Below are 16,050 nucleotides of genomic sequence, written 5' to 3'. Positions count from 1 at the left end.
ATTGCACATTCTATAACTGTGGAATTCACTATACTGGCCTACTTTCTCTCTACAATTTGATTATCTGTTGTCCTCCTTTTTGCCCCAAAATTGTTTGAGTCAAGTCCCAAGACCAGCTGGATTGCCTCTGTGCCACTTGCCTTAACGCTAATAAAAGAGAATTTGAACCAAGATATAAATGTTTAAATTCCATCAAAACCTGCAGGTGAAGATAATGTTCTGTGAGCTGGCATTTTTGTCTCGAGTTCACCTGGAATTTCTTTATTGTCTGCTTTAAAGTTAAACTTCAGGATCTGGAATATGCCATTCATTTTCAAGAGGTTGGAGAAATTGTCCCTTTAGACATGCCTATGCATTTGTATGATATTTGAACTTTGAAATGAATGTAATTGTTTTAAGCCACCTTGGGAAACCATCTGGGCTGGGAGCCGTGACAATAAATATATTGGATTCATTAACAGAACATTGGTGACACCATTATCTTAAGGAGAAAAAGAGGTACTTTATACTGTGTTCTCAGCTGTTTTGTTTTGTTAAGCACTTGCCTTAAATTGCAAACCTTAATTCACTGGAATTCTAGCCTGAATCTTCTTTTTTTTTTAAACAACAGTTATTAGCAAAATATGCTATGGGAAGAAGAGTTCACTTCCAAAAAATCTTGCAAATCATTGTACTGTGGCATTAGCAAAATCATCTTTAAACCATAGAGTTCTGTTCTGTTCTGGTCTGATAATAAAGCGGGGGGGGGGGAATCCAGATCATTTCTTTTTAAACAGATTTGGATGTAATTGTATTCACTGGTCCTAATAATCATCTCCAAATCACTGTTGAAAATGTCATAACTGCTATTATTCACTTTCCTGGGAACAGAGCGTGACTTTGAAATGTTGTTTTCAACAATTGCAAAATTACTGACAAAATCCCAACCGTTGAATTTCAGAATAATAAAAAAGCCTTTTGTACAATCCTGCAATTGCAAATATATTAGGGACTCAATTCTGTTTGAAGGTCCATGAGACGCTTCTATTCCTGGTGCAGTGATGTTCCTACTGAAGTGCCACCACCAAAAGGGCCACTAGACTCTGGATTCCTCTACTCCCTTTCTATGGGTCCTTAGGCTGTTCCCCATTACACAGTCATTCACTGGTGTCTTAATGTCCATCATTCTGGATGTCAGTCTGCTTTGATTTCTTGCCAGGCACATCCACTCACCCAGCTCAGGACATCTCCACTTTGTCCACTGGAGGCCTGGTACCCCTCTGGTCACTGGCCAAACCACTTGTCTGGGTCAGCTCACCTCCACAGTCTGCTGGCACATCTGGCACCTCCTCTGGTTACTGGGTTCCCCACTCATCTGGCTCAGCTCACCTCTGTCATCTCTTTTCCCTTTTCAGGATTCCAACCCACTCTTTCCACAAACAGAACCCCCTTCTCCTCTTCCCCTACCTCTTCTTCCCTCAGTGGAAGCTCCGGGGCCATTCTAACTAAAAATTCTAACTCCTCAATTTCTGACCAAAAATGCCCCCCCCTCACTTTTCAGGATTCCATTCCACTCCCTCCTGAAAAGTCTTCCCACCAAAATCTGATATAACTCTTTCTCTTAATTTGTTGAGATGAAGGGCCATACAAACTAAGTTAGTAAGTATAGGCCCTTAATTTATATATTTGTATGTATTTATTTAGTTTGTCAACCATGTACAAGATAACAGGTATAAGTATAAACATGGACATGAACACAGGAAATGGGTACAAATAAATGGGAACAATTGGTCATGGGGATGTTGGTGCTCTTATGCACGTTGCCTTACAGACCTCTTAGGAAAGGGGTGAGCTAGAGAGTTTAAGGTTATGGGATTTGAGGATGTAACAATGGAGTCAGGTAGAGCATTGCAGACATTGACCATTCTGTTGCTGAAGTCATATTTTCTGCAATCGAGTTTGGAGCGGTTTACCTTGAGTTTGTATCTATTGTTTGCCCATGTATTATTGCGGTTGAAGCTGAAGTAGTCATGGACAAGTAGGACATTGTAGCAGACAATTTTGTGTACTATGCTTAGGTCAAACCTTAATTGGTGTAGTTCTAGGTTGTCCAAGACAAGCCTGGTGGCATAAGATATTCTATTGTGAGCAGAAGAGTGGAGTCCTCTTCTCGTGAAATACCTCTGGACCCACTCAATTGTATTAACGTCCGATATGCCATGTGGATTCCAGGCAGAAGAGCTGTATTCAAGAATTGGTCTGGCAAAGGTTTTGTATGCCCTAGTTTGCAGTACATTGTTACTGGAGAAGAAGCTTCACAAAATTAGGTTAAGTCTTAATACCTTTTTGGCAATGCTGTTACAGTGAGCTCTGGGTCTTAAAACATTTGAATACTCCTATGTCTTTGACTGAGTGAGGGTTGTCTTGCTCTGTCAGCTTGCTTCCAGGACTGTGGGCCTCTCCCTGCCACACTACTTTCATTGAAAAAAGCACAAGAGACCTCAACACCTCTTTAGGATGGTGATATATACAGGGAGTCTATGACTTATGACTACAATTGAGCCCCAAATTTATGTTGCTAAGTGAGAGATTTGTTAAGTGTTAAGTTTTGCACCATTTTACGACCTTTCTTGCCACAGTTGTTAAGTGAATCACTGTAGTTATTAAGCTAGTTAGCTTTCCCATCGACTTTGTTGATTATAAGGTCACAAAAGGGGAATCACTTGATTTATTTATTTGACTTATATACCGCTTCATAGGGATTTCAGCCCTCTCTAAGCGGTTTACAGATTTTTAGCAAATTGAATCAGCAAATTGCCCCCACAGTCTGGGTCCTCATTTCACCCACCTCGGAAGGATGGAAGGCTGAGTCAACCTTGAGCCGGTGAGATTTGAACCGCTGAACTGCAGATAACAGTCAGCTGAAGGGGCCTGCAGTACTGCACCCTAACCACTGCGCCACCTCGGCTCTCCTTGATCCCAGGATGCTGCAACTGTCATAAATATGGGGATGCTGCAATTGTTGTAAGTGTGAAAAGTGGTCATAAGTCACTTTTTTGCTGCTGATGTAACTTTAAATGGTCACTAAATAAACTGTTTTAAGTCAAGAACTACCTGTAAAGGTATGTCAGTTTGTCTGTGATAAAGTTGTACGAAAATTTCATTGTATTTCACCCAACACCAAGAGAAGATCAGAAAAGTGAAAAAACAAACCCTTCTCCCCACCAAGAAAAATGTAAGGAATGTGATTTTCAGGAAGTGTAATTACATTTCTAACTGAAAGGTATGCTTCCTTACAACATTTGACCTTTCTAATAGGCTAAGCAGGATATGTAATGGATGTTTTAATGGCCTTAGAAGAATGAGCAAAGCTGACCTTTAAATGGGGATCACATTTAGTGATTGCACTCGGAATGCCTTTGACACTGGAAAATTTAAAATGGTGATCTAGGCTACTTCCCTGCCCCTCTAATTTTCATCCCATTAAAAATTTGTGATAGAAAGTTGGTCTCAGAAAGATGCACATGCTAACTGCATGCTAGCAGGCACAAAGCAGCAATCTATGACATAACTATTTCCATCTTGCAATGTTTTCTTTGCCTTATTTTAAAATAAAGATGAAGAAAGAATTTCTAAAAGAGATCATATCTGCCAGTTGCACCAAAATAGTTAAGGAAATGGTAGTAGTTTAATACCCCAGACTTAACAATTAGCGATAACAGAGACAAAAAAAAATGTGGACCTGGGCACAGCAGAATAGAAGAGGAAGAACTGGAGAAGGTAACAAAATCACTAAGACCTGCCAATAGAAATAGAACGACTCTGGCAACAGCAAGCAAAGATAGTACCAATAGTAATAGGTGCTTTGGGTGCAATCCCACAGCAACTGAAGCACCATTTGAACACCATCGACATTGACAAAGTCACCATCAGTCAATTGCAAAAGGCAGCTTTACTTAGAACAGCTTGCATCCTGTAACAATATCATTAACACCATCAAACATAAAATCTGTCTATCCTAGGTCTTTGGGAAGGACTTGATAAGTGGATAAAAATGCCAAATCCAGTCTGAAAACCTGGCTGATTGCATGAGAAACAATAATTATATAATAATGATAGTCTTCAAGTTTAAAGTTCCTTCATCTCCAATTTCCCACTTGCCATTCATTTTTAAAACCTTCATTGAAATGAGATTCAGCAACTCCAAATGGCAGAAAAACCTACAGAGAACTGCAGATGGAGACAGTTTATTTCTTACTCTGCTTTCCATGTGTATGTTTCATAAAGCTCATCATAGATATTACACATGCAAAATGGGATTGGTTACTTCAGAGGAAATTCTGCTTGGGGATCATTGATGCCACTGGAGAGACTGGCATCAATACCATGATGGTTCATTTACAGGTTCGCTTCCTTAGTCCTTTAGTGAAATCAAATATTGAATAGAGAGGCCGTGCTCTATGAGATTGTATTTGATATTATTTTTTTCCAAGCTGAGTGGAATTATCCAGGAGAATTAGAGTGGCCACACAGCCCTCTGTGAAAATCAATTTAGCCCAGAATCAAAGACAGACATAAGAATGCCAATAGAAACAAGGATTGATTCCAAATATACAAGCAGTTTAAGTGCATTCCAAGGTTAAAACAAAATCCTTATTTATTTTTATTTTTAAAGAGTTGAGTCTGGGAGCAGAACTCTAAGATATTTAAACAAATTACTTAATTCTTAAAATGTTCATACCCAGCTATATATCTTCACCATGTGCAAAATCCCATTGGGCCCAGTCAGTCAAACATATTTCATTTGTTTTCCTCAATTCATAAAAGGCTGCATTTATTCCTATTCCTAGCTATTTACCTCTTTGGTTTATTCCATACTATGTGATTTAATTTCTAACATAAAATATGGCTTTTAGATGAAGATCAAAGTCCAGTGGTTGTGATTCATGGCAAGTTTCTTCAATCTGGAAAATAATGCACCATTTTAACTAAGTTATTATGATAGGTGATCATACAAAAAGCATTGTCAAAATTTGCATGTGTTCTTCAAACTCTTATCTCTATGCTTCCTTAATTGCTATGGTAGCAGTTAATGACAGTGTTTGTCATTTTATGGATCCTTAATAAACAAACCTAAAAAGAGACTTTTTATAAGAATCAAAGAGCAACACACATTAAGTATAACTACATATCATGTTTAATGTAAGTACTGAATTAACCTATTATCTGCATTTGTGTAATCCACTGAATCACCAACTAAACCAACTTATTAAATCTGCAGAATGCTTTAAGTTACACACAAGTATGTTCTCACACATCAAACCCAAATGGAAACCAGCTAAATATAAGGTTGCCATTGTTTCAATTTATCCTGCTAAGCATATCATATGAACAGGATTTAGAGGGTGCCCGCTGAGATAAACTGACTTAAGTAGCATGAATTTCACCATGCTGCTCGGAGTATGGATATAACCCAAAGTCTGCATTTTTAGATAAATTGTGGATATAAACTCAATTTGCAGAAGTAGATTACTTCAAAATAGGGAAGCAAATGCATCATTTCATGATGAGTCAACTAAGCTATTGAATAAAACTGATGTTGCAGTTTTACTCTGAGCCACACCGAGAATGTCATTACAAATCGTTTATACGGAATTGCCAAACTTCAACCATGTTGTGTATTGTGTGGTTGCTGTTGCTACCAAAGTTAATGCAGATTTTACTAACTTGGGTACATTTTTGCTGACCATGTAACTCACTCTTGTGATTTTACATCAATTTGTCACACATAAATATATTCAATTGCATGAAATTTGTCTCTCTCTCTTTGGGAATACCTTGTCAAGGTATAAAATTCCACAAGTATGTTTTCATTCTGTCAGGATAGTTTATTTTATTTGCTTACAAAATTACATCATCACAAAGCAGGTGACAAAGGAATTCAGAAGGGCCATAAAAGCCAAGCATAACTAGATGAAAAATAAACACACAGTATTAAAATACTGGTCTGGGGCTGTGGCAAAGCAGGCTATTGATGCTGTACCACATAAAATATCAGCATCTTAGCATTAAATTTGTATTTATACCTGGGTAGGACACTAGTGGGATTTAACTTTCAAGTCACTTCACAAATTACTTTTATTGTTCCTCACTATTTAATTTTAATATATAATTTTAAAAAGGTAGAGGTTTCTCATCCTCAGTAACATCTGGCTCATCACCAGATGTCTGCTGTTTGAGGGAGACAGCATTGTCCAAATACATTTTTGTGGTCATTGGCTAGCGTGACTATGCATCAAGATGCATGGAATGGTGTAACTTTCCCACCAGAGTGGTACCTATTTCTCTACTTGCATTTGCATGTTTTCAAGTTGCTAAGTTGACATACATTATTGTAATTATATGGCATTGTTTAAAGCTACTGGTGAACTTTACCTTCTGGAGTCATAGCCCTATAGAGAGGTTAAGGTAGGACAAGGCAGCCATGGTTTGCTTCCACAAGGCATTTTGCTGATGGAGTCAACTTTGTTGAAGAATGGAACTAATGTAGCAGTTGTGGGAGTGACCTTGGGAGATAGGGAGAAGAGACAACCATCATAGTATCTTAAGGACCACAGTCATTAAGAAAGGCAATGTGTGACTGCAAGTTGTTGGTTTTACTGCCAGCTTTTCCCTTGACTCTGCTTTTTAGAAGTCAGCTATGAAGCCTGCAAGTTCCATTCATGAGTGCAACATGCTATCATGTCATGTGAGACCAGTTGTAAAGTTACCTTTTCAGAAAGTTCAGTCATTTGAAGGATCACTACAGAGGGCAACTGTGAAGCAAGGACTACCTGTGCTTTCTTTTGAAGCCTTTCGACTGCCTTGTGGGTAATTTCAAAGGTTGACCCCCCCACACACACCATTTTGTCTGTTTTGTTCCCTTCATCCAAATAATAGACCTCCTTCAAGGGAATCCTTTTCCCCCTTGGTTCCTGTGAGTAACAGTTGCACGTTGGTGTCTACTGTGATGCTTATAGACTGTTTCTGCCTGCTGTCAGGCTCTTCTGTTAATTTGCCCAACAAAAGGAAGACACAAAACTGATATATTACTTTACTTGTCCTTGACCTAAAAGTCTAATAATGGGTGCCACAAAGACAGCTTTTCATGAGATTTGAAGAGCAACCACCAATCTGAATGCCTACAATAAAACTCAAATCATCCAGAGCCACAGTAGGGCATTCCCTTATGTCCGGAACATTGTTTTGTCCTTGCCGTCAATGAATTTTTATAGCCCTGGTAAAATGGTGCCAATGAAATGTATGGGAATCTTGTTCCCATTCTGCCACTCTGTAACTTTCAGCCTGACTAGTAATTAAATCAGTTTGCAAGTATTTTGGCTTAAATAAATTCTATTATTGAACAATGTGATACCCATGATCTTCTTTCTCTTTTTAAACTCCTTTTGAAGTGAAGCAGTCTTGTGATAAGTACTGAAGAAGTGGATAGAGGTTGATTAAATTAGTGACTGCAAAGTACAGTAATGAATGATTGGGGGGGAAATAAAGGCATGCAAATGAAAAATCAGAAATAGAGAGTAAAGGAAAATATCCCTCATCTTCATATTAATGGAATGAATCTGTTGCCCAAATTTAATTTAGCAGCGTTCTCCTACTCCCCATGATTAAAAACAAAACAAAACTCAAGTCAAGTAAAAGAAGGTATTTTCTTCCAGGAAATATTAGCACTGCAACAGCACTGTGAACAATTTTCACATCTTATGGTACGCTATTTTTAGAACTGCAGAAACATAACAAGAGAAGGAGAAGGAAAAGGTGAATCTGCCCTAGACATCTTCAACCCTTTTTCTCATTTACTAAGAATATACCTCTTTCCTACACTCACCTGGCCATTCTGAATCAAGTGGATAAAACAAGAAGTTTGAAACTGGAGGAAAAAGGAATAGAAGGAAAGGAAATGAAAAATAAGGAGATTCTGCCTAAGAAGAAATGTATAAATAGGAATAGTAAAGCAGATACAGAGGTTATTGCCAGTGACAGTTCAATTCTGTTCTGAGAAATAATTAAAACCCATAGTTTCAAAACAAATCCCCTTTGGGCTAAATCTTATCATAGAACTGTAGAGTTAAGAAGAATCAGAAGGATCATCCACCCCAATTCTTTGCACTATGCAGAAAAATAATACCACAACTATCCTCCAAAAAATGGTTTTTCTGACACTTCTTATAAAGCTCCAGTGGAATAATCTCTCAGAAAGTTTTTTTCTTTATATTTAAACAAAATCTAAGTGGCTGCAACGTAGAACCATTGCTACTGATCCTGGTTCCTCTAGTGAAATTAATACAACCATATGATTTTATTATCTCACAAAGAACTTTATTCATTTAGCCAGCTCAAGATGAATGCATTTTGCTTTTTCTACAGGGCAGTGTGAATATGCAGGCCACAAATTTGATCTAAAGAGGATTTGATTTGATCTTTAGATTGACTTGGATGCCTTGTAAAATAATTCAGATATTTCTAGGCATACCTGCAAACATTGCTTCTCCAAATCACTCTGGAAATCCAAAGTGAATAATCCAGATTCAACAATTCTTTTCAAATAACCTAATGGCTGTTTATTGGCATTCTAAATAAATTTGATTCATTGAATTGGGTCTACAATATAAATAATATTTATAGGATGTGTCTGGATGCTATTCACTGTATAATGTCAGTTCATCTAAAAGGGGAAAGGATGTTCCTTGAAAGCAAAACAGAAGTTAAACAACTAGGAATCATTTTAAAATATTGCCAATAATTCATGGATTAATAAGGTAACATTGCAATATTACTAGGAGTTATTACATCTTGGATTGGCTATAAAAAGAAAAAGAAAAAGTTCATTTCACTGTGAATTGGTGAGCATACCACAAGCATTTCTGAAGTTAAAGAAGAGTAGGGAAATGAGAAGACGGACATCTCCCATGTGTTTTGCCTATTGAGACTTTTGAAAGTAATTCTTAGCCTTGTCAATTTCTGTTCACTCCCCTATTAAATCTTCATAATTCTTCATGAGTATTTCCATATTTGACATTTATATCATCACCCTGAAACTACTGTGCCAATATGTAGCCCATCTTCATTAATGATATACTGGACAAAGCTGGCAGGATCAACCTATAAATTATGAGCATAGAAAAGCTCAATGAATTAAATAGGAATGAAGAATTTGGCACTACCCAAGTTTTGAGCTTAAAGGAGGGTGATAATCAGGGTGGATAACACCAATTAGTTAAACTTCCCTTTCAAATTGCATTATTTAGCCAGTGTTAGCAAAGAATGGCTATTCAATCATCTAAGGGCTGGTACTGCTATTGGAGGAACCAGGCTAAAAAGAACCTTTATGTCAGCTGCTTCCCAAGGCCAGCCAGACACCAACCAATAATATTGATTAATTCCGAAAAGTGAGAAGGGGAAAAAAAGAGTTCAATCCTGGAAGGGGGAGGAGGCGTAAGAGGATGGGAAAACAGAATCATGGTATGAAACCCAACTCATAATGTTCTAAGATATCTTCACTGAAAACCGCAAACTGATAGCATAGTGGCTGTAAGGTCTCCTCTCCTAACTTAAGAAAGTGAAGACTCTTGAAATGGATTATTTCAAAAGGAACCTTTTATTAAAAAGAATGGAAGCCATTAGAGGCAAAGCAACATCTGAATCCCCTTAGGCAATGCAGGTAGAATAAAAGCAGTAGTGACCTCTCCCATGCAAATTCTAACCAATACACAAGTGTGAAGATGTTTCCTCTATCAACTGCCCTGAGAGCTGAATAAACATACATTCCTATGGCTATCTTAAATATCCCTCCGAGAGGTGAATGGGATCTCAGGAATTTTGGCGCCAGGAAACCAGTTTGTAAAATCTCAATTGTCACAGGCACTGCCAATGAATTGACTCCAAGGCCCCCCTCCTCCCAACTGAATGGCAGAATCACTTTTAGGGATCTGACAGTGGCATTGTGGGGAAAGTCAGTGTTCACATGAATGGAAGAGTTTAAGAAAAAAAGGAATTTGACCTTGCAATATCTAGCACATAGAAGTCCATTGTATGTTTTTACAAAAACATTCCCTTTGCAACTTCTGAATCTCAAGATGGAAATGTTTCTTCTAACTAAGATCATTGCTCTCTTTAGATTACAGAAGGGCAGGAAATAATTTGACAGCTATTATGCCAGATTACATACAGAGCAGACGTGGTATTCAGCTGGTTCAGACTGGTTCTGGAGAACCGGTAGTGGAAATTTTGAGTAGTTCAGAGAACCAGCAAATACCACCTCTGGCTGGCCCTGCCCCACCCATCCCTTCCAGGAGTCCCCACATGCCATTTTTTGGCTCCCAGGTAAATTCAGGGAGGCCCACTAGGCCCAAATAATGCACAGGGGTGTGTGCGGCACAGCCTCCCTCGTGGCCCATTTTTGCTCCCAGGAGGCTGCAGGGAAGCCCACTAGGCCCAAAATGGGGTGCGGCATGTCCCCACATGCAGCCCATTTTTGCTCCCAGGGGGCTGCAGAGAGGCCTATAAGGCTGGGGCACCCAATTTATCTATTTGCTGCCTCCCAGCCTCGGCACGGTCAGTCTATTGCTGCCTCCCAGCTGATCATCTGGTTCTTCTTTTGTTGCCCTGCACAGGAGAATGCAGCTGGAAATCAGATTAGTGGGGTGGGGAGGGAATCGGGATTTTGCAGTATCCTTCCCCTGCCATGCACACAGAACCAGTAGTAAAAAAAAATTTTGAATCCCACCACTGATACAGAGTATGATTTGTGTATTTTTAAAGCTTTAGTTGCTTTTCGATTTAATTTTTTGTATAAATGCATTAAAGTATTAAATTGAATTCATAAATACATTGATTAAATCTTTAAGTGTGTTTATCTAGCTCAAAAGGAATGGACTGCTGTAGAATACACCTGCTGTAAGGTATATCGAAAGCAGCCATGAAAGAGTTTTAGAGCTGAAACAGCGATTTCTTATCATGACACGTGAGAACATTGTTCGACAATGTGATAAAAAGTTTCAAGGACCAACCGCATTCTTTTAAAGAAAAAAAATGTGGGTGGAACAGCGACATGGATTAGTTAATAGAGAAAATATTCTCAGACATCAAACAGAAGCAACCAAGTGAAAAATGATATATTTCATAGCCAATAATGGATTTAGAAAGAGATTGCTGTCAACAATCTGGTCAGTAAACAAAGGCTATCCAAATCCTAAACAACGGGGTGGGTAGAATAGAAGTGATATAACACTTGATTTGCAGCACTGTCAACTGTTGCTCACATATTCATTCCCTGAATTACAAAATTACAAAATGTCAGATCAGTTCCTGAAATGAGAGCTGTCCAACGTGCTGAAGCAATACTTAGTTCCACAAAGTAAGATTCATCTAAAACATCTTTGTTCTTCCCCAGCATGTCATATTTTTCATTATTTAGCCTGGGCAAACTGATTATGTTTACAATCTAAAATATTGACTCAACACTGATGTGTATCACCCACTGTGCAATTTCAAAAGCTTGATATATATTTTTTTTTCAAAATAATGAGACGTTCTGAAAAATTCCATGTTGTGAAAGTTCTTTTCAGAAATAATTGACTGTCACTTTAAATGTTAGACTTCTGCAAACAGCAAAGAAAAATTCATGGACACGTAAACTCATGCACACACATGCACACATAATAATGTCTTCTTTTGAAATCAATGTCTTTAAAATACTGTTGACCCCCTACCTGCTCCAGCTGACAAGACAGCTGACTGTAGTTTCAAGGCATGCAATTCTTGAAACAGTCAATTATATAATTGTTACACATTTAAACTATACATGGGATTGGAAAATCTTATTTATAGAATCTATTCAGCAAAAACTGGTATATACCAAAATGCAGTTGGGAAACAGAACATTGTTACTGTATATTGTGCTTGATTGTGTTATTCATTTGTGGTATGGAAGGCTATGAAAAGCTCTACAGGACAATAAGAAAAACAAACAAAACATTTCTACCCAATGTCAATCACTACAAGCAGCAGTTGGCAAAAGATACAATCAGTCTGGCAATCAGGCTTTAGATAATGCCATTTGTACCATCTACAAGCACCTGAACAAACACAGAATAAAATTAGATACTCCTTTCCCTTTCAGGCTATATATAGAAGTCCATATTGAGTGAATTGTGTATCCAACGGGGATCCATTATGGTTATGAGAAGTGTACAATACAAAGACTTCCATGAAAGCAGTCAATCTATATCAGCAGTTGGTTCACATTTGGCCTGATGATATCACGTTGAGTCACATGTACAAATTGCCCTTGTGCTACCTACAATAATTCCCAGAATAATTTCATTAATTTTGAAAGCAATTCTCTCAATTGCTCCTGGCTGTTCTACGAATGGCTCTTCCTCCTGGGCTAAGATAGGGAAGGTGGTGATTTTGCTGAGATGTTGCTTTGTTCCACTCACAGTCAAAATCTGCCTTAAAAGTTATTTAGCCCTAGAAAACCTTTTTTTTTCATTTGCCTGTCTAATTCTGAAATTGTTTTAAAATTTCTTTGGAATATTTCTACAAATTTCCATGCAGTTTAATTTTGCTAATGAATACATATTTTTTTCTCACAACAAATTGTTCTTGTTGTCACTCTGCACACACACCAAATGAACAAAATTAAAGGATAAATTTAACTATACATGGGTGGGACTGTCAATCAATCAATGCATGCTATTGGAAGTTGAGTTCAGCCATGAAGGCCCAAAGGTTGCATATAGCAATAATAATAGCACTTCATAATGTTTCACAGCCCTCTCTAAGTAGTTTGCAGGGTCAGCAATTGCCCCTAACAATCTGGGCCCTGATTCAGCCTTCTGACCTCAGCAGGATTGAAGGCTGAGTCAACCTTGAGCCATTAATGATTGAACTCCTGGCAGTGAACAGAATCAGCCTGCAATACTGAATTCTAACCATTGTGCCACCACAGTGCATGCACTGTATGAATCAATATTCAAGAAAAAAAACCTTGTCCAATAAAATAAGCGCACATCTAGATCCAGTTCCTGTTCAGAGCTTATTTTCATTCAGTGAAAAATGCATGTGCAGTAAAAATGCAGAACACATGCATATACTGTACAAAATGCATTATGCTAAGAAAAACTGCTTCTCTGTAGGTAAGACGCTACATAGCATCCCACAGTACAAAACTCTATCCAACTAATGAACGTTGGAAAAATGGGCTATAACAGCAGCTACTTATGCAACAATCAAGGTAATCCACGTGCAATTGTGCAAATTCTTATAAACCATGTACAATTTCCCTATAATCATAGTAGATTTTAATTGCTGCACTGTATACTTGGGCGGAGATATGATTTGGAATTCCTTCAATTTTTAAAATTTATTTAATGTTAAGCAGATAATTAAACACCGGGGCACAATTGGCCTCTTAGAAATCTCTATCAAATTTTTGGACAAAAAAAATTATTGGATGATTCCTTTAAATTTCTCCAGTCAAATACCAAGTCTTGTCAACCTCCAACAATTTCCCAAGGGCAACCATCTCCCATAGCTATCATATTAGCACCCCAATTTTTAAAAAGTTGAGTGAAAAGGACTACCTCCCTTTGCAATTTTACAGGACCACTGGGAAATTTTGATTGTGAAATAAAAGAGAACATATTTGCATACATCCTTGGCCATCTTAAAACTACATTAAGATATTATGTTCTTGGGAATATTCCTCTTTAAACATATGCTACTTTATTAAATTGAATTAGAAATGGCCAATAATAGCAATAGCACTTAGACTTATATACCACTTTACAGTGCTTTACAGCCCTTCTCTAAGCAGTTTACAGAGTCAGCCTATTGCCCCCAACAATCTGGGTTTGGGAGGATGGAAGGTTGAGTCAACCTTGACCCGATGAGATTTGATCTGCAAAATTGCAGGCATAATGGATGCAATAATGTTTTAATATTAACAGATAAACATTAGTAGATAACATTACTGAAATTTATAATCTAGGCAGAAAAATCTGTCCCCAAAAAAGCACAATTTTATATATCGTTATTCAAGAACAGTCAGACTTTTGGGTTAGCTTTAGATCCTGTTCACTTGAATTGCAAAAGCAAAATAAATGCAAAGTTATGCAGGGAAAGACTCATTCTTGCTCAACATTTCATTTAAAAATATAGCATGCGGCTTATGAATTCTTTCCTGAAGACATATTTACCCTATTGAAAATTGATTGATTTTTTTATATATAACTGAAGGTCATAAACAATTAAAGTTTATAAGAGGAGGTAATAAAAAAGCTACTTTTCCTCTTCTGTATTTGCATTTACGATGGTGAAACAACCAAAATTACTTTCATTTTGGAACGTTTCTTCAGCAGTTTGCTCAAATTGATTGACAACATCTGTTATGATCAATCTATCTTCCATCTAGCATACCATCATAATGTTTATTATAGGCAGTCATTTCAAATAAAGTAAATCTTCAGGAAAATATTTTGCAAAGGTACTGTTGCAAAAGCTGCATTTCTACTTCTCCAGGACAATATTTGAAATACCCCAAAATTTAATTAATTCGCATGCATGTACCACAGTCTTGTTTATTTCTGAGAAAGGAAATTCATGAGATTTGAGGCTCATCTTATCATCCACACCTAAATATGACCATTATTTCAGATTTATATAAAACATATTTTGCAACCAAGGCTCATCATGGATGAAAACCCCCACATAGCAATAGCACTTAGATTTATATACTGCTTCACAATTCTTTACAGCCTTCTCTAAGTGGATTACAGAGTCAGCATATTGCCCCGAATAATCTGGGTCATCATTTTACCAACTCCAGAAGGATGGATGGCTGAGTCAACTTTGAGCTGCTCAGAATTGAAATCCTGGAGTTATCAGTGAGTTAGCCTATAGTACTACATTCTAACCACTGAACCACCATGGGTCTTGGTACCTTACTTGGATTTGACCTGATATGATTCAAATATTGCTTCAAACACAAGGATGATGATATACATGCTCTGTTAACTAGGATTTTCAGCTTTTGGGGGGAGTGAACGCAATCTGTATCTTACTAGAGGTCTGTCTACCTGTGTGCAACTGTGGAAGGAAGGGAGGAAGGGAGGGAGTGAAGGAGGAAGGGAGGAAGGAAGGAAGGAAGGAAGTTCACTCTGAAGTTCCCAGATTGGTATATTTGGGAGACTGATTAGGTGTTTCCAAAGATTCAGGTCATGATGACAGCATAATCTTAAAAGACAGTTTGCATCATCATTCCTTTTGCAAATGATTGAACAATTACATCAGACAAAGTAGTAAGACCAATTTCATTCATTGTATGCCCCAAGTTTTCAAATAATGCATTTTTTTATTTCCAAATATAGTTATCATCCTGCTCTGGGTAAGATGGAGCAAAGGACACTGATTGAATGGTACAACAAAGATCCAACAGATAAACTCCTGGAAGTCTCCATTGTCAGTATCATCAAAGATACCTCTGTACTGTATTATGCCCAGGAATGGTTTGTTTGATTTTAGTTTAGTGCATTGCCTGTAACCAGTCATTATGGTTTATTTTCTGTGCTGCTGTGTCAAGCCAGCCAACTGAGTTATTCAATAAACTATGATTAAATAAACCATATAAGGCACAGATGATTCTTTTTAACACTTAAAAGTAGTGCTAACAGGTTATCAGTTGGAAAGCATTTTATTCTCTCCAAGGCTAGCATCCTCGAATACAAAGCAACTGATGACTTCTGGTACCTGATCTGGGAACCTAAAGACAATTTCTCCATTTTCTATCCTAGGGATCAACTAAATGTGAAATTATAGGGGTGGGAATAGAGCACAAATGTCTCCAGGCTGCTATTATGTTTGACTCCCAGGTTGTTTACAGCTGCTGTAAAAACCATTTGCTGTCAGGCAACATTAATCAACAGGGAGATGTGGGCAGAATAACAATGAGGAGGAAGAGGAGGAGGGACTAACTAAGTTACCTGCATTTTCATAGTAAATTTTAGAATGTCA

The sequence above is a fragment of the Thamnophis elegans genome, chromosome 13 (genome assembly GCF_009769535.1).
Source record: "Thamnophis elegans isolate rThaEle1 chromosome 13, rThaEle1.pri, whole genome shotgun sequence".
Taxonomy (NCBI): Eukaryota; Metazoa; Chordata; class Lepidosauria; order Squamata; family Colubridae; genus Thamnophis; species Thamnophis elegans.
The sequence above is the reverse complement of the archived record's forward strand: the minus strand, read 5'-3'. Positions refer to the sequence as shown.